The sequence below is a fragment of the Somniosus microcephalus genome, chromosome 21 (genome assembly GCF_052327205.1).
Source record: "Somniosus microcephalus isolate GS21.2 chromosome 21, FLI_Smic_1.0, whole genome shotgun sequence".
Classification (NCBI taxonomy): domain Eukaryota; kingdom Metazoa; phylum Chordata; class Chondrichthyes; order Squaliformes; family Somniosidae; genus Somniosus; species Somniosus microcephalus.
This window is the reverse complement of record NC_141007.1, coordinates 59,745,632-59,772,990: the sequence shown is the minus strand read 5'-3', so window position 1 is coordinate 59,772,990 and position 27,359 is coordinate 59,745,632. Positions and strand designations below refer to the sequence as shown.

The following is a 27,359-nucleotide window of genomic DNA, read 5'->3' as shown; positions in this document are numbered from 1 at the left end:
CTCCAACATGAGCCACCAACTTCAGGATAAGGGGAGAAAAAATTGGTGAAATGAAACAGTTTTCCTATATTAAAGAAGCCTTGGTAGCTCGGCTACATGGAGAATTCCGTTTATCTTGTTCATTAATATGGCAGAAATAGCCTCATTTGAATTTAGGTGGAAGACCAAGGCAAGAAGTTAAAAACGATCAAACAAGAACAGGTCACCAATCCCACCCCACTCCAATGGACCACTGTACAGTCTATTCTACCCTTGTGAGCTCTGCCTAATTTGGTCAGTCTCCTAGAGCATGAAAACAAAGACAATTCTGTGCAATTTCAAATGGAAAGCTCCAGGTTATTAATGCAACGTTATTCAATCCTGACCAGATAGTCAGCTCAGGTGGCATTCTCAAGGTGCCAGTAGGATTGGAGCCATAGTATTTGGTCATCGGTACCAAGACTTATCTCAAAAACCTTCAAACCTTTTCTCAACCAGATGCTCACCCAGCTCCTTTCCAAAGAAGTTAATTGACAAAGCATTTGTTATTTTTGAGCAAAGCCTATTCCACATGACTAGCACTCTACGGCGAAAAAAGCTCTGCTAATCTCTTGCTTGAGGCTTGCCAATGTTATACTTGTGTCTGTTATATTGCCTGCTTCCAAGCCCCTGGAAAGTCTGCTTAAAGAAAAAAAAGAAAGACTTGCATTTCTATAGCGCCTTTCACTACCTTAGGATGTCCCAAAGCGCTTTACAGCCAATGAAGTACTTTTTGAAGTGTAGTCACTGTTGGCGGCAGCCAATTTGCGCACAGCAAACTCCCACAAGCAGCAATGTGACAATGGCCAGATTATCTGCTTTAGTGATGTTGGTTGAGGGATAAATATTGGCCAGGACACCGGGGATAACTCCCCTGCTCTTCTTCGAAATAGTGCCGTGAGATCTTTTACATCCACCTGAGAGAGCAGACAGAGCCTCTAAACCCCGTCTAAACCTCTAAAAGGTTTAATGATGTTAATGATTTTTTTTAACACTCGCCATAAGGATGTGGGAGTTTGAAGAAGTTTGTTCCTCTTAACATATTGGGGGAAAAAACACATTTCTTCATTCAATCAATGTTTACAAATAACACACTCCTTTTTCACATTCTTTGTGTTTTTTAGTCTGTTCACATTCTTTATTGTTTTCGTTCCTTTACAGCATTCACTTTAACTTGAAATGTGGATCATTAAAACAGCAGCAGGGAAGCAGGATCATCCATTATTCAGTGAAAGGCTTCTATTCAGCTGGTTGTGGAGTAAAACCAGCAAAACTTTTTGTTTTAAAGATTGTTCTCAGAAATTTCAGTTACCTGGAAGGATAATTGATTGTGTTTCTCGAAGTGATTCGGTCCTTCTCCAATCCATAGGTACTCTTTTTTTCACGGCTAAGGAGATGTTCAGTAGGCCCGAGGACAGGAGAGTTAGATTACAGTTACATCATCCAATTAGGCAGCAGCTGAAAGCCCTGGCATCACTCCATCTCCTTCGTCTGATGCACTCAAAATCATCAACCAACCTAGAAGAATGGTAATACGGAAAAGACCAGCTGGTCCATCAAACCTGCCCCACACTCACAATACCTGGAGCACCATGACTAGACACTCCACATCCCCCACCTGCCCCCGCCCCCACCCCCAGCAGCCATGTAATCTCCTGCGAGTGGCAAAAAAATAAAGTAACTCAGGACCAAAAAGTGAAATGAAAATGACCTGGAAAATTCCTCTCCAATCCCCTCAACTGATCAAATCCAGTTCAGGAGACCGCACTGATCATGCGTATGTTAACTGTTAACTCACCTACCTTTTATAAGATGTGATTTCTGCCCCAGCCGAGAGCCGGTCCAGCTCCCTTGCGAAGGCGTGCAGAGCGTCAGCACACAAGGTCAGCATTGATGAAGCTTGAATGAACTGGAAACATGTAGGCCAGCAGCTCATCCTGTGAATCTAGACCACCTCTTGCCGTTCCCAAGGCAATATCAGTCTATATCAGCTGGAGGGAGGGAGGGGAGAAAATCAATAATTTAATGGCTTATGGAAGCAAGGAATTCTAACAGACCATTTCTTCAGCTAATTGAAAAATCTTTTTTTTATTCTTTTCAAATCTGTGGATATAAGATCTGTGAAAGATACAATTAAAATGAGTTAGGAGGGCCTTTAAAACTTGGAACAGTAAAGTCAAGTGGAAGACAGTTGTCAGGACACGGGGGTTACATAAAACTAACCTACCGAGCAGTGACTTTGGTGGTGTGCAGAAGTGCTGCAGGCACAATTGAGGTAAGTTAACAGTGGAAAGAGAGAATTCCAAGCTGGGAGAGATGATGATCTGTTTCTAGGTGGACTCGCAGAGGGAGAATGCCAACATGGGCTGATATACGGAGCTATTTTTAAACAACAAATCTGACATTTTCAATTGCACACTAGAAACAAAATTAAAAGAATCATGCTGTACTATCCCAGTGGTCAGCACGGGATGAGTGAATTCCTTCACATCTCTTGCACATCCCTGATTTTCAGCGCTCCACCACTGGCGGCCATGCCTTCGGCTGCCTAGGCCCGAAGCTCTGGAATTCCCTCCCCTCCTCTCTACCTCTCTCTCCTCCTTTAAGTCGCTCCTTAAAACCTACCTCTTTGACCAAGCTTTTGGTCCCCTGTCCCAATATCTCTATGTGGCTCGCTGTCAAATTTTGTCTGATAATGCTCCTGTGTAGCGCCTTGGGATGTTTTTACTATGATAAAGGCGCTCTATAAATGCAAGTTGTTGTTGTTGCTCAATCTCCTGAAACCAGCCACAAACCAAATAAAATTGAGACGATCGCTTTTTAAAAAAAAGGGAGGTGGAAGTTAACGCAAACACAGAGCAGGACAAATTCAGTTCAGGGAATGGCAGTAACCTAATGCAGGAGTTGTTAACAAATTCACCAGTACTTAATGGTGCCTTCAAAATGCTGAAAAAAACCCAAACTGTTTATTTTGACAACATTATTCATTTGGGGGAATGTATATCCCATTGCCGCCAAAAACAAAATATTGTGAGCTGTAAAGAAAGGGAGAGTTTCCCAAAGTACATGTTTTACACATCAGTGTCCCAGTATCAGTTGATCTTAGGTCAATAAACATCTGCTGACTGACAGGACTAACGTGCACTGTTGCCAAATTCATGCAAACCAATCCAGTTTTATAACACACATGTTAGGTGTGAAAGTGCTAGGATTTGTATAAATCGGAAAGTAACACCAATGGTTTTTTTTTAATGAACCGTTAAGGATACTTTTTTTGCAGTGAAGTCGTACCATTTGAGAAAATATGGCATCACACCAACAAAATGCCTTATGACATCTAGCCCTGCAGGAATTTCTCCTCTCCTTTTAGTATTTTTTAAAACCTCCTTATTCTTTGTGTGGGTGATGTGTCTTTAATATATACGGAACATACCAAAAAGGCTATATAATTACTGTAAAAGACTATAACAGATAAGACATGTACAACCTATAAAGTGAAAAATGATTTTAACAATGTATTTAGCCTTTGAGTATTGTGCCCAGTTTTAGACCCCCCTACTCCACAAAGGATATCATGTTATTGGAGAGGGTTCGATGGAGGGCTACAAGATTTAAACCAGATCTTACAGGACTGAGCAATGAAGGACTGATGGTGCACCTTGGGACTTTGCTCTCTCGAATAGAATAGGCTCTTTAGAAAGTCCTTCAGATTATGAAGGAGTTTGATAAGCTAGAAACAGCTAACTTTTTCTGCTATACAAGAGTTCTGGAAAGAAGGGGATGAAGAAAACTAAAATAAATAGGCCTACAGAAAAACAATGGGCAGCCTATGGAGCAAATTGGCAGTGAAGATGATGGAACAGGAAACTCTAAAGGGTTTCAAAAAACAAATAGCTATGTTCCTGGAATCTAAAAGAACTAATGGTTATTACATTTTATAGATGATAGAGATATCCTTCAGGAAAGGAAATAAATAACTGGATAGTCTTATCCTGCCTGAAATCTGTTACCTTAGTCTTAATATCAAATCAATTGTTAGGTGATATACATAAAATCAGCAATAATTATACTGGGGTAGATTTTTGTCCTCACAGCCTGGTGGAACAGAGCACCTGCCCTTTATACAACAATTTTCTTGCCAATTTTCATTCCATTGTTTACAACAGTGCCTCTGCCCAGAAACGTGTACACAAAACTGTCTCGTTCACATGGATGAAAACTGGTAAACTATCATTCTCTTCAATATGGAGGTCATTGAGGATAGATCATGGCCAGATAAATACTTCCTCAGTGAAGCTGACTACAGATAACTTACGACACTGAGTTGGTCCTCTTCTGCATGAATATATTTATGACATTACCTTGCTTCCCATATCATTTTCTATTTTTAACATTTTCAGTAGATTTTTAACTTGAAATAATGAAATGGAGTTCTTTGTAGTGGAAGAAAATCACTTGAAGCTGTAACTGTCTCTTGGTCAGTGTCAAAAACCTTTTTGTTACTTTCATTGCTATTTCCTTGAGCTAGTATTCTACATAGGGGATCTGTGAGAAGCCAAAGGGTAGATTCTGTGAGGCTTTGCTGTCAGCATGGAGCCCCACCAGGTAGGAGTGTGGATTGGAGAACTGTCATGGAGGGAAGTGTGTTTGACTCACATTTTTCTGATTCATTTCAATCACTGCTAAACCAGGAGCACCATGTATCGAGTTCACTGATCTCCAGGCTCGTTTGTCTGGTTCACACTCTCATTGAGCGAAGCTCGCTGCATAAAACAGGCGTGATCGGATCGGCTGCCCGCTATACACCCCGCTTGACCTTCCTTTCCATTCCAAGTTGAACGTTCCAGCAATGGTTAATTGTTTCACTGATATGGGTAACACCAAGCCTCCTAACCCCACATCCATGATTATGTTCTTCATACATCTAGCAATTTTAACAGCTTATCTGAACCTTACGTACACATAGCTGATGCAAAATACAACTAAATTGCATTGGGCTTAGCCCCTATCATCTGATCCATAACCACACGTTGTATGCAATGTAGTAGATGGCGTGGCAAAGGGGCTGCATGAAAGTCAATACCAGCATTGCCACTTCTCAAATCCTAACCGAGACTGCAATTAAACAGAGTTAGTGGCCAACATTAACCAGCATAAGAAAAGAAAGGAAACCTAGTTGTTTTTACAACATTCAACACTGCGCAAAACACAGATAATAATCAGCTACCAGTGGTCTAATAGATTAAAATAACAAAGGCCAAACTGAAAACAGGTGCCTTGCATATTGTCTAAATTGTATTTAGTGTTACAGTTTGAAAAAGGAGAAAAACTATCCTTTTATGACAAATGTAAATTTTCCATGTTAATGCTGTAGCTGAAAAGGCTCGACCAAGTGCTGTATTGGATTTCCAAACAATTCCTACATATTGTTCACTTCAGAAGGTGTATTGTGCAAATCACCAATTCCACTTTTTAACACAAGAAATAAAAATAGTTGTGGTGAAGGGAAAAAAAATAATCACCTGCGCATTATTTCACTAAAAAGGCCATGGACTAGAAATTCAGTAGGTTAGCGCCCCCAGTTAGCGCCTGGTGGGGGCCGCTAATGAGGCGCTCAGTCATTAGCGCCGCGGCAGGGGGAATCCAGTGCTGCATGGCAAATTTGCCGACCCCATAGCACCGGTGATTACAGTTAGCACCTCGGTCCCTTTCGCCATGCAGATCGTGATGTCAGCGAGTGTGCAACGCTCACTGAGCGCCCAATCTGCAAACTTCAGTAGCGCCCCCTGCCTTACCGCTTCGCGCCGACACCGCCAGGGAGCAGAGGCATGAACTAGCCGGCTGGCGGGGCGCGACTTAAAGGGATGCGCCCAAGCTGTCAAGGAACTTCCCTTCCAAAGGTCAGTTATGAGTGGCAGAGAGCGCAGGATGTATCTGCAGCCGAATAAAGGCTGCTTAGTCCCCGGAGTGTTGCGGATCGTCAAAGCACTTTGCATTTCAGCCCGCAGCATATCGCCGTTCTGCACTCCCTGAATCACTGGGAGCTGGTGTGCAGACTCCAGTGACCCTCCCGTTTAATGGCTGGAAGGCGCCTGTGCCAATGCTCACTCCCAATTACACAACACCTCATAGTTGTTGTCGCTTGGAGCCTAACGCCACTCACCTATGCCATTAGTGCCTGATTTAGCGCTGCCCTGCATTCTTTGAGCGCTGAGACTGAATCTAACGGGCAGCGAGATTGATTAGCGCCTGGCGTTAAACTTCCAACTTCTCAAAAGTTAGCTTCCCTTCCTGGGTGCTACTGAATTTCTCCCCCCATGGAGGCGATTTTCTGATGTCTGAGGAGGCGTGTTTGGAGGCGGGAAAGGCAGGAAAATTGGAAGAAATGGGGGCGGGTTCGGAACCCAGCTCCAACCCGCCTCCGTGGGATTTTGCCAGTGCTGGTTTTGCAGGGCGAGAAATGGCCCCATCTCCAGCTGGCCAGAGCGCTTGTTAAGAGGATTAAATGCTCGTTAAGGACCTCTCTAAGCCTATTTTGAGAGGCCCTCATTATTTTTCGACCATTTCGGCGTGTTCCACGACCCTCCTAAACCACGTCAGCTAAACCTGGCGGGTTGACTAGTGCGTGGTCTCCTCACAGCTGCAGGTCCAACATTAAATCATTTATTTCATCAGGGATTAGTTACAGGTGGCAGAACTTTGCTTTAAAAGGTCTTTGAGCACTTTTAGAAGGCCTTCCGAAGCCGGAGGTGCTGCAGCTTGAATCTATCAACTGCAGGACCTCCTTGGAAGACCCTCTCCCCACTTGAAATGAGCACTTCCCCAACGGAGGCATCCGCAAGCAGCATGGGAACCATTCATTTTCTTTCACCATGGACCTCAGATTCGGATGAGGAGCATCCATGGCAGCAACAGAACCAGGCAGCTCAGGAGCAACATCAGCAGGAGCCCCAACCTCCTGCTCAGCCACCTGATGCTGCACAGGGCAGAAGGCGCCAGCGCATCGAGGCACCTCGCCGCAGGAGATACCCCCGACAGAGGGTTTACAGACAGAGGATGAGCTACCTCAACATGAGTGAGCAGCAGTGTCGAAGGAGGTTGACTGCTGCAGCAAGACCTGGTGCCCAGAGGAACAGGTGGACACCCCTTACCAGTGGCTGTCAAAGTCACCACCGCACTCAACTTCTTTGCCTCAGGCTCCTTCCAGGGATCATCAGCAGACATCAGCAGCATCTCACAGTCAGCTGCCCACAGTTGCATCATGGAGGTTACCAATGACCTTTTTGCTAAGGCCCACAATTACATCCAGTTCTTAAGGGATCAATCAAGTATAACCACCCATTCTGTTGGCTTTGCAAATATGGCAGGCATGCCAATGGTGCAGGGCCTCATAGACTGCACACATGTGGCCCTTATGGCACCCCATCATAACCCAGCTATCTTTGTCAACTGCAAGGGCTTCCACTCCCTCAACGTACAGCTGGTGTGTAACCACAAGAAGGAGTTCTTGCATGTTTGCGCCAAGTTCTGTGGTAGTTGCCATGACTCTTTCATCCTGCGTCACTCTTGTGTTCCTCCGCTTTTCAATCCACCAAATCAACTTAACGGATGGCTCCTTGGTGACAAAAGCTAGCCGATCAGGAGGCCAGCTAACGAGGCTGAAGAGCGCTACAACGCCAGCCACACTTCAACCAGGTCCATCATCGAGCAAACCGTTGGATTGACGAAGATGTGCTTCTGATGCCTTGACCGATCAGGTGAAGCCCTGCAGTATACACCATACAGGGTCTCCAGAATGGTCGTGGTCTGCTGTACACTGCACAACATCGCACAGCATCATGGCTTGCAGCTTCCTGATGAGCAAGTGGCTCAGTTCCAGCCCTGCTCAGGTGAGGATGAGGAGCAGGCTGGGGAGGAGGAACTGGAGGAGGAGGAGGAGCAGGAGGAGGTCAGAGCGCCGGTGTATCGACCAGAAGCAGCGACAGCACGCGAGCACATGGCTGCCTGGGATGCAAGGGGTGAACTTATCCTGGCCAGATTTGCATAGGTTGCCCAAGTTGGCACATGTCCTTGGCTCCATCCTAAGAAATCATTGGCAATGGACATGACTCTCTGGCCTCCTTTCACTCAGGCCACCAACCTGACAACGCAAGTGTGGCGGAGCCCACAATATGGAGCTGCTTAAGGCGAAAGAACAGATGCCATAATGCCAACATTTTGGCATCAAATCATTTTAATGCTGTAGAAAAGGGGGGGGCTAGGTGGGGTGTGATTTTGGTTGCCTCTGGGGTTTGTCTCTGGCCTTCAGAAGTATCTGAGCTGCCCCAGGCCCCGTGCAGTTTCGAATCACTCCCCTTTCTGGATCTGACCGCCGGACTTATTTCAGTAGCGATTTAGACAAAACGAGACTCGTGGTTGGGTGCAAAGAAGACCAGTATTTATTGAAATAAAGAATAAATTGAAAATAATGATGAATACAGCACACTTTTACTTAATACAGCACACCTTTGCTTAATACAGCACACTTTTACTTAACGGGGAGGAGAAACGGACACATCGAGGGAAAATTGACTAAAATTACAATTTAACAAAATTTCCCTTTAATTCCCACCCCTAATACCTATCTAGGTTGACTTGTAATGGGCCAGAAAGCTTATGCTCACCAGTGAACGCCTGCTCCGTGCCCCTGCGGTCTGTCTTAGATTATTCACCGCCCCGAAGTAGAGATACCCCAGTAATTCAGAAGTAACTGCTGGTATTCCACTTCTTTGGGTGGGCTGTTGAGCTGTTCCTCTTGTAGGCAGGACATCGGAAGCAAGGCGGCAGAGAGAGAGAGAATGGCTTCCTGAGGGGCTATCTTTATACCCCATTGGGAGCCGTTATCTTTGCGCCCAAATCTGGATGTATCTGGGCTATACAAAAGGGACCGATCTGTCCCCATTGACTGTAATGGGTTTGAATGTGTTTCCCATTCATTTAACTGGTTTGTGCTCAGTTTAAAATGTCTCAAGTGCTGGACAAACAAATCCTTAAGTGTTCAGTCAACAGCACTCAAGTGCTTTGTAAACAATCCATTGTCTTGTGGTCACCGCCCAATCGCAACTGATTGACAGCTTCAAGTGCTTAAGTTCTTGAGTCAACACTGTTGAGAGCTTTGTAAACAAACAATCCTTTGTTCGATGTTGAACTTCCTAAACCGCAGTTGATTGACAGTTTTAAGTACCTCAAGTACTTCAGTCAGTGATGGGAGATGTTCAGACAGGCTGCCTTTGTCTTCTGCCATGAGGCCTGACAGCCATTTTTGATGCCCTGGGTTTTTAAGGTACATTCCAACCAGGTTTCTTTTTAATCAAATAATCTTCAGGGGCTGCAGAAATTTCCGAAATTTTGCGAAACCTTACAATGCCTTCCAACAGGGATGGCATTTCATCAACACACAAACATTCACCCAATCTGCACACAGATCTGGAGGCTATATCCCTTGCCAGCTGTACCCACACAGCCTTGGTTTCTTTGGGAGGCCTCTTCCTCCCAGATGAGTAGAAGAGCACCTCCCTGCTAGCTGTCAACCCCCTCAACCAACATTTGCAGCGCCTCATCCGAGAGCCTCAGAAGAGGCCCTTGCCTTGGAATTGGACATAGTGGTTTCTCAGAATATGTTGCAGGTAGTGCAGCATAGGCAGAATTGCTGTGGAATGAACCAAGGCAGCAAGAAGCCATAAAATCAGACTGGAAAAGTGATGTCAACAGAGGCGAGTTTCAGTCCCAAAACACTAATTGACCAAGGGCATCCCACACCTCCGAAATCAAGTGGCCAATCAGGGGAAAATCGCAATTTTTTGAAAACGATCAGTGGAGGCGGATTTCGAACCTACCCAAACTGAAACCCGCCTCCATCTCTCCTCCAGTGGGAAAATCTCCCCTCATGTTTTTCACAAAACAACTTCTCTTGTATCGTGATACAGAAAAGATGACAAGGCTAACCAGGAGCTGATTAACAACATTGTAGCCTTTTCAGTGGCCTTATTACTGCATCTATCACAAATGTTTGGTTTTGTCTGCTGCATTTTAAATTAAAAAGCACATCATGTTTTTTGACCAAAGATCAAATTGATCGAGAGGATCTTGTTAAAGTTTGGATTTCCACAGACAGAACTGTACTCTCCTGCTGTATTTACTGAGAATCCAGTATAGCTCAAAAGCCATTCTATAAAGTTATGAAATACCAGTTGTCCAGGTGGCTTAAGAATTGGCTTTCCAACAGAAAACAGAGTGGTGGGGAAAGGAAAATGCTCTATTACAGTGACTACACTTCAAAAGTAATTCATTGACTTTAAGCGCGTTGGGACATCTGGTGGTCATAAAAGGCGCTATATAAATGCAAGACTTTCTTTTTCGTTTACTTGGGGGGGGGGGGAATATCGACTGGTGTTTCACAGGTATCTGTTCTGGGACCTTGCACTCATAATATTTATAAATGAGATGGAACAGGAGTAGGAATTGGTATGCATTTTGTCCATTTTGTAGGTGTAAAATGGGCCCAAAGTATACCAATTTAGCAGTGGGAATGCCTGGGCCCAGTCTATATAGAATAGATATAGATATCTTCAAAAGGATTGGAGAGAGTGGGCAGGTTGATTCTAGACCATGGGCGACTAAAGTTATGAAGAAAGGCTTAAGAAATTAAATGTCTTTGACCAAACTTTGCATCAGCACACTTAGTATCTCCTTCTTTGGCTCAGTATCCATATTTTTCCTTGTTATTCTGGCTGGAGAAAAAAATGACAGAGGACAAACTGGATACATGTCTTTAAAATAATGAAAAGTACAGCATACGTCTCTTAATTAATTTGAATTAAACAATAATTTGATTTTTTTTTAGCACAAAATTCACACTTACCTATGTTGCTAAATTCAAATTGCTGGATACCTCTACTGTTTTTTAGTGCAGAAAATGACATTGAATTATCAGGGGTATATTGTATAGATTAGGTTGAAGCAAGCAAGCTATTTAACATGAACAATGAGCACAGGATTAGAAAGAACTTGCATTTATATAGTAACTTTCACATTGTCAAGATGTTTCAAACTGCTTCACGGCCAATTAGTTACTAAGTGTGTTTACTGTATTAGCAGGCAATGCAGCCAATTTACATACAGCAAGGTCCCACAAATAGAAAATAAAATGGGATGGACCAGTTAGTCTGTTTTGGTGATACTGGTTAAGGGAGGAATGTTTGCCAAGTTACAATGAGAACTCCCTGGACTTCACATTGGGCCATGTTTTTTTTCTATATACACCTGAACTTGGTTTAGCATCTCACCTCTGACAGTGCAGCACTCCCTCACTACTGCACTGAAGCGTCAGCCTAGATTATGTGCTCAAGTCCTGGAGTGGGGCTTGAACCCCACAATCTTCTAACACAAGTGATGAGAGCATTACCAACTGAACCAAGCTTTCACTAGATGACGCATGTACGAAATTTACAAGCACAGATTGATGTGTTTTTTCTGAAGAGGTATCCTTAAAGTAAGGATTAAGAGGTGATAGTACTGGCAGGAGGGGCAGGGCGAGTGGTATGTGTGGGGTGTTCATGATAGAATAAACACACGTGAAATCTGAATAGAACAAGCTTGTTGGACCATTAGCTTTATTTCACTCCCAATCTTATGGGCCAGAAATTCGGCTCGAGTTGGGCTGCAGAGCGGCCTTAAGTATGCCGATGCACAGAAACATGGGCCATGCTAAACTGCAGGGAAGGGGGTCATCTGCATGCTCAGGGTGGGTGGCAATGCATGTGAGGGCGCATCAGCAGCGCCCACCTCAAAAGTAGCCTGGAACCTTGGAGCAGTGCCATGCTGATCCAACGTCTGATAAGTGACCCAAGAAGGGACAAAAGTAAGGAGGTAAAAAATTTAAGGGTTTCTCCAAAGGGAGCACTGGGCCATTAAAGTTAAGGTCATCAATCCCCTCCGAAATCCATTACCTAAGGCTTCAAGGGTGCTGGGGCTTTTTCCAAGAACTCAGTGGGACAAGCCAGTTCTTAGCTGGCAAACGTTCTGCTGAGGCCTGCTAAGGGTGTACTAGACAGAATCCTGGGGTAGCCCAGGAACTCCCCAGGCACACCAATTGACAAAGAGGTATGCGAGTGGAAATACCCGCCTGTAAATTGTTACTTCAAAGGAATTTTGTTACATAATCAGACAAAAGACTGTGGGCTGGATTTTACCAACCCCGAAGAGGCAGGTATGGAGGCGGGACTGTCGGGAAAGTGGCAGAATTTGGGGGGAGGTGGCAAACCCGCCCCAACCCGCCTCCATGCCCTCTTGCCAGGAGGCGGGAACCGTCCCGACCCAGGTCCCGTCTCCTTGGAGGCGGGAAGGGATTAAAGCCTATTAACTGTCTGCCCATTTTTCATCCTGAAGTGCGGGCTTCCTGACCTGGGGGAACCCTGCCGGGGTGTAGGAGGTCTGCGGGGTCAGGGGGGTCTGAAAGTGCGATGTAGAGGTGAGTGATGGGTGCAAGTGTGGGGTGGTAAGTATGTGAGGTGAGTGTAAAGCATTAGAAAATGTTAACTTACCTTTGTTTCTACCTACAGCCTTCAGCCACTGTGGAGCCGGAATCCCCGACATCTCCATTGTAGAGATCACAGACTGGCTGATTTCTGCAAAGTAGAAAGGTTTGATGAGTCCTGAACACAAGGACTCATCAAACTACACAGAATGTCAGTGTTTGACAACTTCACAGAGCTGTCAAACGATGACATTTCTTCTTTCAAAAATTCTTGACACATGACACGTCATACGTTGACATGCTCTGTCACTGACTTCCCCCTACTTGGCCTGCTGAGCCCGCCGGGTGGGCTTAACAAGGTCAATCAGGGGAAAATCCCACTGGTTGGCCAGAAGCTCATGGAGGTGGGACTGAAACCGAGCAAGCAGCAGTCCTGCCTCCAACACATCTCCATTCATAAAATCCAGCCCTGTCAGTCTGCCTGAAATGCTATGTTATGCCAATACCAAAAGCTGTATAGGAGGACACAATAATCCAGAATTTGCTGAAAAAATAAAGGTGTCCGAGCGCCTTTATTAATCCGTAAATTGGCCAGCAACTTGCGATGAGGGAGATACCCTGTGAATTGCGAATTGCCACAGTTGTTGGCCGATTTGTACCTTCTTACCAGTCCGCTGTTAGCTTCGCACAAATGGCATCTCGCCCTTAACTTCCCCGTGAGTTTCATGGAGTTGTTGCATTTGCACATTAATTGCCCATTAAACTCACCACAGAAAGTTAAGTCTAGTAATTAACAACGCACGTACCCTTTCAACGATGTAATAATTGTTAATGACTGACAATCAACCTCCCTCCTCAATTAATAGTGTGGAGTCTCATTCCTTCAGGTTGAGAATTGTTGGAGATTTTTAAAATGTCAAAATTTACATTTTCCTTTCTGTCTCTTTTTTTCTCCCTCTCTTAATCCAATCTTTCTTTCCCTCTCTTTATTTCTCTTTCTGTACCTGGTTTGACATTGAATGCACCCAACTCTAATTCACCCTCCTTCTCAGTCCCTCCTCTGTTTGTTTCTCAATCCTTTAATCTCATTGGTAAAGTAGATACACTGTTTGTCCCATTGTTCCCAAGATCCCAGATGCCCTGTTACCCTTGTTATCTGCTCGCACATCCAGCAACTTTCTGGGATAAACATTTAAAACATAGAAACATAGAAAAAGAGGAGCAGGAGTAGGCCATTCGGCCCTTCAAGCCTGCTCCGCCATTCTATACGATCATGGCTGATCCTCTATCTCAATACCATATTCCCGCTCTCTCCCCATACCCCTTGATGCCTTTTGTGTCTATAACCTAAAATGTGCACGAACAAGTCTAACTAACAGGGCACACTGCGAGATCCCCCACTCCAGCAAAATCTGGGCCCTTGCCACTTACTGAGCCACTGGAAATATTTTTTCAAAAGGCAGTTGACCCATTATAGACTTTTGTTGTACGTATATTCAGATATATTGTTGTCTGCAGCATAAAAATAGAGACTTGCATTTCACATCACTCAAATGTCTCAAATCCCACAAACAGCAACGAGACAAATAGTTATTTATTTATTTTTGGTGGTATTGGTCAGGATATTGGGAGAACTCTATGTTCTTTGACCAGTGCCCAGCAAAGTTATTGGATGCAAAGTAGAATGTTTTTTCTTCTCCAATATTGATACAGTCACTAAACCTGACCTAAACTAAACAGTCACTAAACGTAAAACAATGAATGATCTCAACATTTTAATGACATTATACCTGTAGGTGGTGTTGTGAGCATGCTGTTATGCCACCTAACATTACGTGACCATCAATCAATTGAAATCAAGCTCCTTTTGTCAGTCCTATTCCTTCCTCCTTGAGGGTGAGTATGTCTGTATATCAGGACAGAGCTTTAAGCAAGGTATCCGAGGAGCAAAAGTTAAAGTCAATGATGACTGATAGACCTTGGCACTACACAGTGCAGGGGAGTTCTCCCTGGTGTCCTGGCCAGCATTTATCCCTCAACCAACACCACTAAAACAGATTATCTGGTCGTTAGCACATTGCTGTTTGTGGGAGCTTGCTGTGCGCCAATTGGCTGCCGCGTTTCCTACATTACAACAGTGACTACACTTGAAAAAGTACTTCATTGGCTGTAAAGCACTTTGGGACATCCTGAAGTCATGAAACGCGCTATAGAAATGCAAATCTTTCCTTCTTCTTCACGGAGAGGGCACAAAGAATGGAAAGATTAGCGTAGAGTGCACAGCATTTTACTGACAATCTTGCAAACATTGCAGTCCTGTTCTTTATGGTGCTGGAAAACAAATGGGTTTGGCGACTGGCTTCAACAGTGGCAATTGTAACAGGAGGAGGGAAACTGAAAGAGTGTGTGAATACTGCAGACTACCAGACAGCTGTATACGCAGCGAGGAAGGTTAAAATGAGGAAAAGTGGTCAAGCAATATAGAAATGAGTCAGCCAGGGCACATTTCCAAGGAGGCACCACGGAGTAGGTGAGAAGGAGACGGTGGTGGGGGGGGGCCGGGGGTTGGTGGTGGAAGCCAAACAGGCGATTAGTCAGAGTGTTTGCATTAAAAAGAGTTCATATTATATTCCCTCTTGCGAGGCCAAAATATTTATTACTACAATCCTGCTATTTTTAAAAACTGCACTTACTGTTCCTGTTCTGGGAAGTTAAAGATAACTCTCACATTTCCCGGCGGTGATTCAGTGGAAACTCTATTGCCAACCTCTTGACCTTTAAAGCCAGGTACTTAGTAAAATTATAACCACCCGCCCCCCCCGCCAGCCCCAGTAACTACACCACTTGAAGAATTATTCTACCTCCCCACTGAGCCCAATATCCCAGCTCCCAATTAATAAAAATTCCAATGCTTTATTTTCAGAGACATATTCCATCCTCCCTTATTGTGCTGAACCCCCTCCCCCTCATTAGCTTGGCGGAGGGTAGGAGAGCTGCTTCCCAATAAAGAGCTATCTCATGGCCTGGTGGGGGCTAGGGCCGGTCAGCAGCACATCTCTCCCATACCCAGCCCTCTGCCCTCCATTGTCCCTGGCTTCTCCTCTTTCCCTTCCCCTCTCTGCACCCTATTCCCCCATTTCTGTCCTCCATGATTCCCCTCCTACTCTCCCCATCTCCCATCCCTTCTCCTCCTTTTACCCCTCTCCCTCTCCGCCTACCCCCCCACCCCCTATCCAATTATCCACCCATCCACAACCCTGCTTGACCTGAATACTGTATTTGGTCTTAATACCCCATGTGCAACACTACAGGAGATCATCTAATATATAATAAGGTGTATTGAATGCGATAAATAAAGGACAAAATGGTAAGGAAAGATCACTTCCCATTTGTAACTTAGAAATTAGAATAAAGGCTGGAATTAATTTTACTGCTCATCATCCAGCTCTGAGAAATGGTATTGAGTCTGGTAAGTTGGATTTGATCATTATTTTGTGAGGAGGATGCAAAGAGGCTGCAAAGGGATATCGACAGGTTAAGAGAGTGGGTAAGAACATGGCAGGTGGAATATAATGTAGTAAAATGTAAAGCTATTCACTTTGGTAGGAAAAATAGAAAAGCAGAATATTTTTTAAATGGTGAGAGATTGGGAAATGTTGGTGTTCAGAGGGACCTGGGTGTCCTTGTACACGAATCACAGAAAGTTAACATGTAGGTACAGCAAGCAATTAGGAAAGCAAATGGTTTATTACAAAAGGATTGGCGTATAAGAGTAAAGAAGCCTTACTGCAATTATATAGGGCCTTGATGAGACCACACCTGGAGTACTGTGTACAGTTTTGGTCTCCTTACCTAAGAAAGGATATATGTGCCTTAGAGGCGGTGCAACAAAGGTTCACTGGACTGATTCCTGGGATGGGGGGATTGTCCTATGAGGAGAGATTGAGTAGACTGGGCCTATATTCTCTAGAGTTTAGAAGAATGAGAGGTGATCTCATTGAAACATCTAAAATTCTTAAGGGGCTTGACAGGGTAGATGCAGGGAGAATGTTTCCCCTGGCTGGGAGTCTAGAACCAGGGGTCACAATTTCAGAATAAGGGGTCGGCCATTTAGGACCGAGATGAGGTGAAATTTCTTCACTCAAAGGGTTGTGAATCTTCAGAATTCTCTACCCCAGAGGGCTGTAGAGGCTCAGTCGTTGAGTATATTCCAGATAGAGATCGATAGATTTTTGGATACTAAGGGAACCGAGGGATGTGAGGATAGTGCAGGAAGGTGGAGTTGAGGTAGAAGATCAGCCATGATCTTACTGAATGGTGGACCAGGCTCGAAGGGCCTGCTCCTGCTCCTATTTCTTATGTGCTTATAAATATCAGGCATTTTACCTCATATTTGCCAACAATGCAACACTGGTTATTAAAAAAAACACATTTAGAAACAGACAGCATCAGCTACCAACTTAGGAGGGTTACTGTAGAGTCATCAGATACTTGCCCATCCCCCAAATTTTCCAAATATCCTTCCATTGATGTGCTACCTGAATATTCAGATGTCAGGTGCCTGAAAGGGTGGTGGAAACAGATTCAATTGTAACTTTCAAAAGAGAATTGGATAAATACTTAAAGGGAAAAAATTACAGGCCCATGGGGAAAGAGCAGGTGAGTGGGACTAATTGGAGAGCTCTTTCAAAGAGCTGTCACAGGCACGATGGGCCAAATGGCTTCCTTCTGTGCTGTATCATTCTATGATTTACTTTGTTCAGTATATGGCAAATAAAGTCAGCTGAATTTCACTCCCCTCCCCGCTTTCATATTTTTGATAATTTTTTCCCTTGTGCGCTCAATATCATCAAGAAAGCAGCCAGGGACAGCTTGTACCCAAGCTTCCACCAACATTGTTTAAAAGCCAGCCACTACTAGCCCTGCAACCTTCCCTTTCTCCATTCAGCACTTTCCCCAGAGAACTCAATGATATTGTACTAGATGAATCAGACTGCGCCAGCCTGATTTGACATAACTTTTTTTAAATTTAAGCATTTGAAAGAAATAGTATTCCTTTTTCATTTTCCCTCTATAATTCCCTTCCATGAATTTGTTTGTTCATAAGGTGGCTGCAGCTGTCACATGAGGGTGGAGATCGTTCATTTAACTGCAGATTTCAACCTGGGAAAATTTGAGCCCAATCCAATTGTGTCTAATTTAAGACTAAAGTAAGACTTAAAATGGGGAAGAAAGATCTGCACTGTGGTTATTATAAATAAAAAAAGTAATAAAAATCTAAAAATATTATAAATGACAATGATATGGCATTAATAAGCATAACTAGATTTCTATAATTCAAAAAGTAGTGATGATGACCGATAGCTACAAAGTGATGGCCTTTGATATTTTCACCTAGATACAAAGGCCAACCAGGATACATAGAGATGGGAATCATGTACCTATCTCCACTGTAAATACAGCCTTACCGGTCATGGAGGTAGCTGTGGACTTGCCCAGTTTCAGCTCTGTCATACCGATAGCTGCGGAGAAAGGTTATCATTGTTTAATAGGTCCTCCTTGGAGTGGTGCAAGACAGTCACAATGGAACCTTTTGGATGTGCACAGGGTAATTGTTCCTTTGAATTTCACTACTCTGTATAAGTACCTTGTATTCAATTCATTTGGCTTGGCAATGGCAAAAGGGGTATTTGTGATTATATTCCAGTCTGGTTGAAAATATTATTAAAACTGAGAGATCTTACAGACCTTCTCCTCTCTGAACTAGCAGTATATAAGGCCATATTTGGCATTCGAGAGGTCTCTATTGGAACCTGACAGGAGGTTGCAAAAGCCTTCCTAAGTTGCTATAAAGTTTCCTCCTAAAAGGGAAATATATTATTGCTTCCAACAAATCTTTGACTTGAAATATAGGGACCTTGAAAAACAGTACAGTAAGACCTTTTATTGTGTTACTCCCAAGAATACAACAACTGAGAATGTCCTATAACAGCTTAGTGGCAGATCAGCTAGAACTTACATTGAGCAGATCACAGACTTGGTCGTTTGCAGACAGATTCTTGGCCCACCCTTTTAGGCCCATAGAAGCTATAGCAGTAATAGTTAATATGAGACTGCCCAAAGGAGCTGACAGATGAGACTCTATCCACTTTAACACAGTGTTTAAGATTTCAATACACAATTATATAGCTCAATGTACAGCTCCATAGAGACACAGTTACAATACATTTTTTGACAAGTTCAATCTCCCAAACCTTTAGCGTCTCAGACTCAACTGGAGACCTTGGGCAAGAAATTAGTCTGTGCGCCCAAAGCAAGGGGGGCTGAGGTTTCGATAGAAATTGATCCTTGGAACTCATTAGCTGACTCGGAGCGAGCTGTTGTCATTGGTCATGCCTCCACAGGCAGTCCACCCAAGCAGGCCTAAATTTCGGGCCTCAACAGCATTGACCCTCAGGTGAGTCACAGGAAGGGGATGGGGGGGGTGGTGGTTGGAGCAGTCTACGGAGTGGGAGGAGCAATCGCATCCTTGCTCCTTCTAGCTCCACAGAAACGTTTCTTTAAAAATAGATTTTTTTTCAAAACCTACCTTTGGTTGGCAACTGCCAGGGCCTCTGAAGATTCCTGAGTTCATCGGAGATAAATTTCTACCAGGGTTCCTCAACAGAGGCTAGGCACTTTATTTGCAGACTCATGGGGCAGGATTTTCATTAGGCCGTGGAGTCAGGAGTGGAGGTGTGCGGGGGGGGGTTAAAATCCCGAAATCAGGGGTCCCGACCCCATCCCGCACCCAAACCCGCCTCCATGCCAGTTTCAAAGGAGGCGGGTACCCGCTCCGACCTGGGACCCGCCTACCCGAGGCGGGAAGGGATTAGTGCCAATCAACTGCCTGTTAACAGGTAGTTAACAGGCAGTTTTTAGCCTAATCCCTATTTTTAAGGTTGAAGTGTGAGATTCCTGATGGCGCCAAACCACGCCATTTTAGAGGAGGCGGGCTGTCGGGTTGAAGGACTTGGATGGGTCGAGATGGCAGTGTTCAGGTGAGTGATGTGTGCATGAGTGCAAAGGTAAGTGTGTTTGGTGTGTCTAAAGTGATTAAAGAAGTTTAAATGACCTTTCCTTACCTTTTCAGCCTTCCTTCCTTTAGGTCCCGGGAGTCCCTCATCTCACCAGCACAGAAAGCAGAATGGCTGCGAACTGTCAAAAGTGACAGCCTTCAACTTACTGTGCAGGAGAGATTTCTAACTGAGTCTGCGTAGAAGGACTCAGGTTAGAAGTAAGACTGTCAGTGTTGGACAGCTTCAAACAGTTGTGAAACGCTGATATTTCATCTGTCAAAACCTCTTGACAGATGAAATTTCAGTCTGTGACGTCACCTGTTGCCGGGTGGCCCTTAATTGGCCTGCTGAGCCTACTGGGTGGGCTCAACAAGATCAATCAAGTTAAAATCACGTGGATTGGCCACATCTCGATGGAGGCGGGACTACAACCCCGAAAGTTGTAGTCCCACCTCCAACCCAACTCCTGTAAGGACTCTATTCCATTCTCCCAGTTTCTCCATCTCCGCTGCATCTGCTCCGATGATGCCACCTTCCACACCAGTGCTTCCGACATGTCTTCCTTTTTCCTCAACCGAGGATTCCCCTCTACCGTGGTTGACACGGCCCTCGACCGTGTCCGTTCTATCTCCCGCACTTCTGCCCTCACCCCTGCACCTCCCTCCCAGCACCACAATAGGGTTCCCCTTGGCCTCACCTTTCACCCCACCAGCCTCCACATTCAACGGATCATCCTCCGCCATTTCCGCCACCTCCAAAGTGATCCCACCACCAAACGCATCTTCCCCTCCCCTCCCCTTTCAGCATTCCGTAGGGACCGCTACCTCCGAGACACCCTAGTCCACTCCTCTATCACCCCCAGCACCCCTTCCCCTTCGCCTGGCACCTTCCCATGCAAGCGCAGGAGATGTAACACCTGCCCTTATACCTCCCCCCTTCCCACTGTCCAGGGCCCCAAACACCCCTTCCAGGTGAAGCAGCGATTTACTTGTACTTCTTGCAATCTAGTATACTGTATTCGCTGCTCACGATGTGGTCTCCTCTACATTGGGGAGACCAAACGCAGATTGGGTGACCGCTTTGCGGAACACCTCCATTCAGTCCATAAGGGTGACCCCGAGCTTCCGGTCGCCTGTCATTTTAATTCACAGCCCCATTCCCACTCGGATCTCACTGTCCTCGGCCTCTTGCATTGTTCCACGGAAGCTCACCGTAAACTCGAGGAACAGCACCTCATCGTCCGATTAGGCATCAATATCAAGTTCAACAATTTCAGATCATAACCTCAGCCCCTATTACATTTTTACTTATATTTTTTATCCACACCTTTGTTTTGGCCTTTCCCCCTCCCCCCACCTTTCTTTTTTTTTCTCTCTCCCACATGGCAGCTGTCTCCCACTCTGCCAGCGCATGCCAGGGCTGTCTTTTGTCTCCACTAATCCTATCACCATCTCGTCTCGTTTTGAATACCTCTTAATGTCTCTTCTCTTTTGTTCTCTCCCAGCCTGGCCTCTTAATCCATTTCATTTCCTGTGCTTCTTTAGTCTTGACAAAGGTGTTTTCACCCGAAACGTTGACTCTATTTTCTCTCCACGGCCTGCTGAGTTTTTCCAGCATTTTCTGTTGTTTTTCCTGAATGAAAATCCTGCCCATGGGGCCTAATCCTTATTTGGGGACGCCTAAAAAAAAAGGCCCCACAAATTTAGCAGTGGGACCAACTCCTATGCGGTTTGATTTCAGGTTATCCCACGGCTAAATTGGTATGTTTTGCACCCATTTTATTTTTCAAAATACGGGCGCAATGCTTACCAATTTCTACCCCTTGTATTGCTGTTCCAGAGGTAGCAAAGTCAATTGCTGCACTCTTTGTTTGTTTTACCCCATCCAAATAGGTATTCTGGATTACTTTACAAAAAATCTGTACATGTGAATAAGCATTGCCAGATATGTAACACTCTGTTAAAACGGGATTCCTCAGAAACAACGTTTAATGAATGATAAAGTATGCTGATTGTTTAATTTACTGGGGAAATGAAGGAATCACAGGACAAAACAGGCCATTTGGTCAATCAAGCCAATTCTCTCCATAGACCGTGTACAACTTGCACTACTGCGAACCCACTCAATCATCAACTGAGGAGTGAGGCAAGGTCTCAAAGATGATAAAGCTCTGTGAAACGTGCCCCCAATTCCTAAGGTAATCAATTAAAATTCCAGGATATGAACTAAACCTTACAACCCACACTATTCAGCTCCATCTGTACCATGTGACATGAATCAGTCATTCATGAAAGAAAGACTTATGAAATAATACTGAGCGGCCTACGGGTGGCGCTGTCCAGGGAGAGTATAAATACTCGGGCACGGGCCCAGCTTGCGCAGGACATTCTTAACAGGAACTAGTGAAGGACACAACTAGACCTCCATGTTGTAAAACAGTTGATTAAAGCTTTGTTTAACGCTTAGGCCAAGTGCCTAGTAGTTTTCTTACGTCACTATGCATGTACAGATTCTCCAATGAGACAGTGGCACGTATATGCTTGTCCCTGTGCCTGGGGCCAACTGATCACTTGGGTGAAGCAAATACAGGAAAATCAGGCGGGGAGGAAAGCACACCCCTAGAGGAGCCATTTCAATTAATGGATGGAAAAATAGGTGGGCTCCATCTGAGAGTAAATTTTCAACCCAGCTTCTCAACTAATTGACAGTTTGTGACGTGCAAGGGTAGACAACTTGTAAAATAAGGTAAATGGGAATTCCAAAACTGGAGATTTGTTCCCATCTCTTTGGGAGTGGGGAGTATCAAGAGTAAAACAATGTAGCAGTTTTAGAAATGGTATTTTAAAAATATAAACAACATTAAAGATTCTGTAGCATTACTTCAGTTCTTGTTATGGATTATGTGGCTCAGTGGTAGCCTTCTCGGCTCGGAGTCAGAAGGTTGTGGGTGCAAGCCCCACTCCAGAGACTTGAACACAAAATCTAGACTGACACTCCAGTGCAGTACTGAGGGAGTGCTTCACTGTCGGAGGTGCCGTCTTTCAGATTAAATGTTAAATTGAAGCCCCATCTGCCCTCTCAGGTCCACGTAAAAGATCCCATGGCACTACTTCAAGGAAAAGCTTGGAAGTCATTGCAATCTGCGCAAATTGGATGCCGCGTTTCCTACATTACAACAGTGACTACACTTCAAAAAGTACTACATTGGCTGTAAAGTGCTTTGGGACATCCTGAGGTTGTGAAAGGCACTATATAAATTCTTTCTTTCTGAAAGCTCAAACAATTAAAAAGGTACCTGCTGGAAATTCCTAGCTGCTTGAGACACCATAGCACTAGTGATATGCAATTATTCTGCACAACTAATCTAGTCGACCCTCTGTTATTCTTTAAGTTTGAAGTCTGTAGCATTTACACAGCAGCATCACTCGGGCTTGAAACACTGAGCCATGTTACCACCACAGCCATAACCTGTTACCACCTCAGCCGTAACATGTTACCACCACCGCCATAACATGTTACCACCACAGCTGTAACATGTTACCACCACCACCGTAACATGTTACCACCACCATATGTTATCACCACTGCCGTAACATGTTACCACCATTGCCATAACATGTTACCACCACAGCCATAACATGTTACCACCACAGCCGTAACATGTTACCACCACAGCCGTAACATGTTACCACCACAGCCATAACCTGTTACCACCTCAGCCGTAACATGTTACCACCACCGCCATAACGTTACCACCACAGCTGTAACATGTTACCACCACCACCGTAACATGTTACCACCACCACAACATGTTATCACCACTGCCGTAACATGTTACCACCATTGCCATAACATGTTACCACCACAGCCATAACATGTTACCACCACAGCCGTAACATGTTACCACCACAGCCGTAACATGTTACCACCACAGCCATAACATGTTACCACCACCGCCATAACATGTTATCACCACAGGCATAACATCTTACCACCACAGCCAAAACATGTTACCAGCACAGCAGTGGAATCCCTTCTCCGCACTTTTGCCCAAATTGAAGTGGCACAATTCAACAGATGATACTGGAGTTACTCTGGCTTATGTTAGTCCAGTTTCAGCTTCAAGCAAATATGGAACCACAGGCATAAACAATGTGTATTCCTTTGTTTTAAACACGCGTTTTCCTTCAAAATGGTAGCAAATCAGATTTACACAAAAGTAAAAGCAAATTTCTAAACTACTATTACTGATAGAAAGCTCAATCTAGGTTGTGCTTGCTGGTATTTTAGAAGACAATGGTTTCTGGCCAGGTTTACAACATAATCAGGACAAACATGTTGTTAATAGCTCAAGTCTAACCACCACCCCTTGACATTCAATGGCATTACCATCGCCGAATCCCCCACCATCAGCATCCTGGGGGGTCACCATTGACCAGAAACTTAACTGGACCAGCCAGATAAATACAACAAGAGCAGGTCAGAGGTTAGATATTCTGCGGTGAGTGTCTCACCTCCTGACTCCCCAAAGCCTTTCCATCATCTACAAGGCACAAGTAAGGAGTGTGATGGAACACTCTCCACTTGCCTGGATGAGTGCAGCTCCAACAACACTCAAGAAGCTCGACACCATCCAGGACAAAGCAGCCCACTTGATTGGCACCCCATTCACCACCTTAAACATTCACTCCCTCCATCACCAGCGCACCATGGCTGCAGTGTGTACCATCTACAAGATGCACTGCAGCAACTCGCCATGGCTCCTTCAGCAGCACCTCCCAAACTCGTGACCTCCTCCACCTAGAAGGACAAGGGCAGCAGGCGCATGGGAACACCACCACCTCCAAGTTCCCCACCAAATCACACACCATCCTGACTTGGAAGTATATTGCCGATCCTTCATCGTCGCTGGGTCAAAATCCTGGAACTCCCTCCCTAACAGCACTGTGGGAGTAGCTTCACCGCACGGACTGCAGCGGTTCAAGAAGGCGGCTCCCCACCACCTTCTCAAGGGCAACTAGGGATGGGCAATAAATGCTGGCCTTACCAGCGACGCCCACATCCCATGAACGAATAAAAAAAAAGCACTCCTCGATTCAATAACCTTGTTGGTACCAATTACACAATAATACGAAGTCGTCGTGCATTTATGATTAAAATCTGCAAGTGGACTTTCAGCTTCCTGAATATCTAAAAAAAAACATAGGTTTGGTTCTTGAAGAACTTTGAAATGATCACCGTAACAGGCAAATTAGTCACAACATGCAAGAGTCATTTTTGCATGCCTGGTTTGCCCCACATTATAAATTTTTTCACGATTATGTCTGTGGAGATTTAGCCCTATTCTCTTTAGAAGCATAAAAGTTTCAGCAGTGACTGCCCAGTTTCCTATCCCATGCCAATAAGTTATACAGCAGCCACAAGCATGTTTCTTTTCCAAGCATACATTCGCCACACAATGTTACCAGATAGGTTTAATTTACAGGTTTTTTCCACTAGCAGGACAGAAATAAAACTGATCACAATCTGCAGCGCAAAAAAAAGTGTTTTCAAAAAAAGGGCAACATTCAGACAACTGTGCAAATAAAATAAATGGACGTGTAAATGAACAGTTTTTTTGGACCAAGTCATGTGGATATTGGCAGGAAGCATGGCAAAACTCATTGCTTTTTTGCACTGATAAAATATTTTTACAGGAAAAGTTTGTTTCTCCACCAAATTGTTCTAGCAAACTGGAAAGCAATCTTTAGATTTGGTGGAGCTCGGTGAAGAATGACAGACCAAATAGCTTCTTGCTGTCAATTACCAGCATGTGACAGATTTACATGAGCTTGAAATCCAAATGGGCTACAATTTATTTTCAAAAAACCATGCAACAAAAAAAAAAGTTACTGCGTGCAACACAGGAAGAGCGAGGGCAATATCCAGTGTTCCCCTCTGAGGCAACAGAGAGGCACACACTTTTCTCAAGCAAAAATTTTACTAGTTTTTCCATCAAACACTCATTGTGTGTTCAATAATAATTTGTAATATGAACTTTCGCAGAGTTTGTAAAGTCTTTACAACCAGGTATAAATTTGCGTTTCCAATTTCACTCAACACAATAAAATCTGTGGTAGCATTGTTAAAAGAGAGAGAAAGAGGTTTCCAGCAAAGCCTTCCATTTCTGGAGGTGAATACAAAATAGGAGCCACTTGAGCAAACTTGACATCACTATGTGAACTGTCACCTAGATGTGGGAGTAAACTGAATTGGACTCTTACTAAGTATCACTGGATTAATCCTGCACTTGAAACAGAGATCCACTGTATTATTATATATTGTTTACAAACTATCAATTTTTAAAATAGCTTTGCAAAATAACGTTGTTTATAAAAGAACAGTGCCGCCAATAAAGGCAAACCTCCAACTGGCATGATACGAGCTGCTGGATATGTAGCCTCAGAAATTGCTGCTGTAGAAATGGCATCCAGTCCTGATTGACTGTACAAAGAAAACCACAGTGGGCTCCTTCAGCCCCAAAACACAATTTGGGTCCCCACGGGTGAGTACGCGCTGGGTACTCATGCGTAGGCCCAACAAAAGTGCCGGTTTCGTGCATGCACTGCGCATGCATGGGAAACCGGAACTTCCGTTCCCTTAAAGGAAGGGGTTCACAGGTCGAACGCGTGTGCCGGAGAGGCAGCGCGCACGCCTGGAACTTCCGTTTTTTTCCAGGTTTTTCCGGGAGGGTAAGTCTCCAGCAACTACGCTTATAAAAAGCAGTCACAAGGCCTGCTTTTAACAAGGTAAGTGGTGAATTAAGTAAAATTATAACATTTTTTCCACAGGTTTATTGGCCCAGAAATTGGGGTCGGGGGCTTCCCGCGGGTGCAAGCCCCCGACCTACACTTACATAGCGCGCCGACAGTTGAAGCCTGGGCCTGCGTGGATTTCCTGTCAGTGGCCCGGTTCAGCTCCCGGCGCGCTGTGCTTGCGTGATCCAGCGGCGTAGTTAGTTCGATGAGCTGGCTGGGATCACGTGAGCACTGGGCAACCAATTGGAGGTTGCAAAAGTTCATTCATGAGTTTGATAGTAAGAACTGTCAAACTCATGAAAACTCCGGGTGCCCAAAACAGTACTTAAACTTCAAATAAAAGTTAAAAAAACATCCCACTAATTAAATGAACTATTAATAACTGTAAAAAACTAATTTAAACAATTATTCAAATTTTTGAAAAAAATAATTTTTTAACAAATCGGGTCTAAAAATAAACTTACTTTACTGTAAAGTCTTTAAAAATAATAAACCTGTGGAAAAAAATTTCTAACTTTAATTGATAGACCACTTACCTTTTAAAACTAAGTACTTATGTCTGCTTTTTTCTCGCGTAAAAACTGGAGGCCTTATCGCACTGGCAACCCTGTAAAAAAAAAAGGAATTTCAGCGCGCACGCGCAGACTCCTGCGCGCACGCGTTCAACCTCTGAACCCTTTGGTTCAGAGGATTGGAAATGCCGGTTTCCCGCGCATGCGTAGTGCATGCTGAAAACCGGCAATTCCATCGGGCCCACGCGTGAGTACACGGTGCTTACTCATGCGTTGGGACCCGAATTACTGGGCCATTATTTTTAAATACTTAAAAGCAAGGTAAGTTTATTTTTAGCCCCGTTAGAAACTGTAATTAATTTTTTGAAAAATTTAAATTATTGTTTAAAATAGTTATTTTAAGTAATTTATAGTTATTTTAAAAATGTATTTGAATTTATTTGAAGTTTTAGTGATGTTT

The 27,359-nt window shown here is 44.2% G+C and overlaps 1 long non-coding RNA gene across 1 annotated transcript in view; it reads right to left on the bottom strand.

Annotated features, from left to right (window-relative positions):
- Positions 1-1,111: 1,111 nt before the first annotated feature.
- LOC147102863 (uncharacterized) overlaps positions 1,112-27,359 on the bottom strand; it is a 111,961-nt gene continuing 85,713 nt past the window's right edge. Inside the window, exons 4-5 of the long non-coding RNA XR_015073180.1 lie at positions 1,821-2,009; positions 1,112-1,536 (exon numbers count right to left, since the gene is read on the bottom strand). This is a non-coding gene — a long non-coding RNA (uncharacterized LOC147102863). The remainder of the gene's footprint in view (positions 1,537-1,820; positions 2,010-27,359) is intronic.